The following is a 6000-nucleotide window of genomic DNA, read 5'->3' on the forward strand; positions in this document are numbered from 1 at the left end:
GACCCGTAGCTGAACTACTTTAGCTGTCCCTAAATGTGCCTGACTAAAACACGAACGATATAATGCAGATCAAGGAGAACAAGGGGAATTTACAAGACATAGACTAACTGTGGTTACATTACTTAACTAGCTCATCGTCGTCACCAGTCAGAAAATGTCCGTTAGCCGTGGGGCTAGTTTTCGCTATGTTAAACTCCATTGACTTATGCTAAAATGTTAGCGATCTAAAGGTCCGCTATTTTTGGCTGTTTTGGGTCGACTTCAGTTGACTGTAAAATCGAAAATCTTCGAAATTGAATGTTCACAAAGCTGCGGACCGGTTATACACTCATACACGAGGGAACTAACATAGCTAATTTAACTAACGTTAGCTAATGTAGCTGGTGTAGTGCCGAGAGACGGGACATACGGATTAAGCAACTAGACTACTTATAGTGTACATGCAGAATTATTTCAATTTAAAATAGTTTTAAATGCTCACACACATACCTGACTCTGGTGCTGTATTTTCCTCTCGTTTCTTTTTAATTTTCCGTTTCGAAGCACCCTGATGAATGCTTTCTCTTTGACACTCAGCGACAGAATCAACAGACAGAGGCAGCAACGCAGATTTGAATCTGCCAATCAGATCAATCTATTGCTGGAGAGGGGGGGGGGGGCTCCCCGAAATCAGCCGGAAGTGGCGCATTCGAATACTGTTTGGGCTGTCTGCCGTGGATGGGCTGCGTTCCACTCCAAATAGCCGGTCGGCCGTAATATATGCATAGATATATATGCGTGCATATATTCATATATATATGCGTGCATATATGCATATATATATATTTATATATATATATATATATATATATATGAATATATATATGCGTGCATATATGCATATATATATGCGTGCATATATGTGTGTGTCTATATATATTTATAAACTGTATATTATTTTCCATCATTCAATGGACAATTTGTACTTTTTTTATATGTAGGCTACCATCAAACATATGTTCATATATAAAGTGGGTAACTATACAAAACGAAGTGAGATAACTGTTTATGAATATCTGTTCAATTTTATGTAAACTCATGAAAGATAAATGAGTGTTTCAATAAAACTATTACATATAAATGTATAGTGCAGTTTTTGTTTTCATTGCAATATATTTTTTTTATATGTATCAATATATAGCCATACATGGTCCATGCATATATTGCAATATATTTAAAAAATATAAGGACTACTTTCCCATATATGGAAATGTATGATCCAATATATTGTATTATATTTACCAATATATTACAATATATTTTTGTTTCAGAATCCTTCCTAGCCTCGGAATATTAAGAATTGTGGAACAGGCTAACAGGTGTGCAGATGTGCGTCATATGCGAGGCCCCGCCTTAAATGGAGCGCGATTTTCGCCAAAGATTTGGAAATTGGTCCGTGCGCAAAGCATTGTGGGGATTTTAAGACTGCGGAGTCTACACATGTGCAGCCTCGAAATTTCTCAATAGGAAGTACGACGGCTTCGGTAGAATTCCAAGTATGCTGGACATTGGAACAGTCCTTCGGCGGCACTCGATGAAGTAGTATGCTTGAAATAGTGGCTCTGGAGCAGCCTTCCTCGACATTGAGAAACACCCCGTTTCTCAATGTCGAGGAGGCTTGCTTGGTAGCACATGTATGCTGGGCATTTAAACAGTCCTTCGGCACCACTCGATGACGTAGTATGCTTGAAATGGTGGCTCTGGAGCAGGTTTACTCGACACTCGAGGAAAATATTAGTTGTGGCCAAATGGCGGTACTACACTTCCGTATCAGTCGTTGGGCCCGAAAATACTTTTGCCCATTGACTAACATTGGGAAAGAGACGTCTGTAAATCGTTGGATAATTTTTTTTAAACTAAATAAACAACCCAGTATGAACGTTTGTATAGCCCTTATTAAAAACATTCGGTCCTCAAGTTGTAAAATGTGCTAATAACGTTATTCTGAGAGTTATTTTCCTCGGCATTATGAACGTGCATCTAATCCACGGGACCGCGCCGCCCGGCACGTTCATGTGACGTGTTCAGTACTACATGAGTTTTACCTTTACCCATGGATGCACAATAAGAACGGATTATATGATTATATGAATACTTTCGTGACGTTTCGCTCTCTCAAAAGTTGGGCCATTTTGTCTTCATGCGCCAATGAGCAACTCTCATAGGAATGAACGAGGCCCCGCCTCCCACGCTGTATCCAGTTCTTATTATACATCCATGATGTGTATCCTCGGAGGTCTTAAATGACCCACAATTCTTTGCGCAAGGACCAACTTCCAAAATCTTTGGCGGAAAATGGCTGAATCCAGGCAGTACACATTTAAATGTAAGCAGGGGTTGAATTGGGATTTGATATGTAGGGGGGGGCTCTGTGTGGAGGGGGGGGGGGGTCGAAGATCTCATGATTTGACCTTAAAGGCTACTGTATATAAGGCCCTAAAGCAACTGCTCCATTATCTGTATCAAATGCACACATTGATTCCACCAAATGACACAATAAAAATAGAAAGTACTACAAATAAATTGGAATTAATTTAGGCCTACATCTTAAATTATTAATATACACACAAAAATGTTTACAAATATCCAACCTTCAAATTGCTATTTTAAATCAAAATTGCTCTGCACACTTGCTAAAGAACATTTGTGTGGAAATCTCAGTTCATTTGTAGGGCGGCGAGATTATGGCCAAAAGTATGCTGTACATTTCACTGTAAACGATTGAATCATCACCAAATTGGGTGTTATTATGACCGATCATAACTCAGCTTTATGCACACACACATACATTTAGCATGGTTTAGGAAACGGGCTCCGTGTATGGGCATAGATTTCTCTCAAAATAATTTGTGTGAACATAAAAATAATGTGTGTAAATATGTGATTTGTAAATGTAAAACACCATCCACAAATGCATTTAAAAGATTTGCAAACTCACAAATAAATTTGCAAATGTAAAACGGATCTGCAAATGCGCTAAATATTTTTACAAATAAAAAAAAGATCTGTGAATATCTCTTTAACATTGACAACTTTCGATCAGGCATTTGTGAATCCATTTTGTATTTGTCGACCAAAAATGCGCTCATGGATCTCAAATCTCTGCCTGTGGATCTCAAATCTCTGCTTGTGGATCGTTTTTTTACACACACGGAGTTTTGAGACAAACTTTCCGCCGGTCTCGGCTAAAATCTACTCGTGTCACTCGGTTATTTTCGGAAACCACGTGATGGCCTGCTGATGACGACATTTCCGCATGATTTCAAAGTAAGAGCATGATGGTTTGTTTAATGCACTGTTTTTGTATTATAATGAACAGCGGAACGTTAGATGCATTCTTTATCACCATCATCATCATGTTATAGTGATACAGTTAGTTTGTGTTAGTTTATTTGTTCAATACAGCATATATCGAGCACTTTCGTATGCATTGATGTTGAAGTAGGCTACAGGCTACGCGACTTTCGGGTCCCGGGGAACTACAGCTGGCAGCGAAGCAGCCCAGAGATAACTCTTTCTTCATTGTTTTTTGTGTATTCAGTCAAGCGGGTCAAAGTTACAAAGCACTTCACATCTTATTAATCGGCCTAGTTTTACCTTACCAGTGCAGTGGTAAAGTAATCTGTAGAAAAGCACCGTATTTAGGTTAGCCTTCACAGTAAGGCTACATTAAATGTTATAATATTCATCGTGTCCTTTCTACTGTATATGCATATATTCCTGTCTATTGCTTTTATTTGTATTTCATGTTATTATGTTTATACTTGTTTCCACACATTTCACAATTTGGGATGAATGAAGTGTCTATCTATCTATCTATCTGTCTGTCTGTCTGTCTGTCTGTCTGTCTGTCTCTCTGTCTGTCTGTCTGTCTGTCTGTCTGTCTGTCTGTCTGTCTGTCTGTCTGTCTGTCTGTCTATCTATCTATCTATCTATCTATCTATCTCTCTATCTATCTATCTATCTATCTATCTATCTATCTATCTATCTATCTATCTATCTATCTATCTATCTATCTATCTATCTATATATCTATCTATCTATCTATCTATCTATCTTCATTCATCCCAAATTGTGAAATGTGACAGCAATAGACAGGAATATATGCATATGCAGTAGAAAGGACACGATGAATATTATAACATTTAATGTAGCCTTACTATGAAGGCTAACCTAAATACGGTGCTTTTCTACAGATTACTTTACCACTGCACTGGTAAGGTAAAACTAGGCCGATTAATAAGTTGTGAAGTGCTTTGTAACTGTTAAGCATATTTGTATAAGAACAAAGTCATGTTTCAGTTCATGTGTATATGACATCGTCAGAATGTGCCTGAGTGTGAAAGAAACGTGGTGATGCTAATGACCATGCGCAGATGCAATAAACGGTCAGTTCTCCAGGCCAAACTCAGTGCGATGTGGTCGTGTGTTTTTTCTGTCCGTTACAACTAGTTAAGATGATGCTTACAAACTACTTTGGTTGACTGCAAACGTGGAGACTTCTGCTGAATATAGTGTCTCACGCAACAGGTTATGGGCCCAGTCAAGGAGGCCAAAGGTGGTTTAAGTTGTTATTCGACGATGACGAGAACAACTTTGAGTTATGGGAGACGAGTTTTTTGGCGCACATGGAAGTGCGCGGACTCAGTGAAGTTATCCTGGAAGTGCCAGCGATAGACTACAACGATGAAGAAGCACTTGAAGAAGACGCAACAAAGAATGCAGAAGCATATGCTGAATTAGTGCAGTGTCTAGATCAGGAGTGGGCAGGGGCGGACTGGCCATCTGTAGAATCTGGAGAACCACAGAACGGCCGGTCGTCAAGGGCCGTTGACGGCCTTTAAAAAAAATGGTTTAACGTCATCATTTAAGTTGCGCTGACGGGCGACAGAGGGCGACAGCGGCCGCTAATGCAGTTGTGTGGTTCTTATCTGTCAAATAATCACACACGAAGAAGAAAAAGACCGGCCACACGAAGAGAAGGGATTAGACGCCGCGGCAGACAGGGAGAATGAAAAAACATGGATACAAATCAAAGAAAACGAAAAGAAAAAGGTGAGGCCAAGAAGGCAAGAGAAAAAAAGGTGAAGTCACTCGCAGGTGAAGCATATAAATGTCGCAAATTGACAGACCTTTTTGGCAGCAGCACTGCTACAAGCACTATCAGCAGCAGCTTAGAACAATTGCAAGATGATGAAGAGAATGATGAGGGCGCGAGTTCAGATATACAGCCAGCCTCCTGCGTTCATGATGAGGGACAGAGTTGAGCTGGTGGAAGAACCAGCTCAACTGGCACATACAAGTGCAGGGCAAGAGCAAGAGGTGGGTGAGAATTATCCCTTGAACCAGTGGCGTTTTCTCCTGGAGGCCAAGGGAAGCCAGGCTTCCCCTGTTTTTTCGGATTGTAGTTATAATTTTAATAAATAAATAAAAACACTTTGCTTAGTTTCGGTAATTATTCTGTGCTGTCTCTGCTGAAAAAAAACAGCTTAGACCAACAAGGCTGGTCTAACCAGCCTGACCAGCCAGTCAATATTAGGCTGGATTAGTTTGCTGGTTTAGAGGGGTTTTGGACACTTTAGCTGGTCAGGATAGCTGGTTTGGTCACAGTGGTCTAGCTGGTCACCATTAGCTGGTCGGGATAGCTGGTTTAGCTGGTAAAAGCTGGTGGTCACAGTGTTCTAGCTGGTCACCATTAGCTGGTCAGGATAGCTGGTAAAAGCTGGTGGTCACAGTGTTCTAGCTGGTCACCATTAGCTGGTCAGACTGGTATGATCTTGAGTAGAACTTTAGCTGGGATTACTTGATGGTTAAGCTGGTCATATATGATGAAGAAACACTCTCACCCAATTGCAGTCGCTCAATGAACATCTATCATTTCAGATCAGAGCACCTACCTTACCAGAAAGGTACCAGAATGTATAGAATGTATTGTCTGTAAATAAATACTCATACATCAAA

Source organism: Trematomus bernacchii, unplaced genomic scaffold (genome assembly GCF_902827165.1).
Source record: "Trematomus bernacchii unplaced genomic scaffold, fTreBer1.1, whole genome shotgun sequence".
NCBI lineage: Eukaryota > Metazoa > Chordata > Actinopteri > Perciformes > Nototheniidae > Trematomus > Trematomus bernacchii.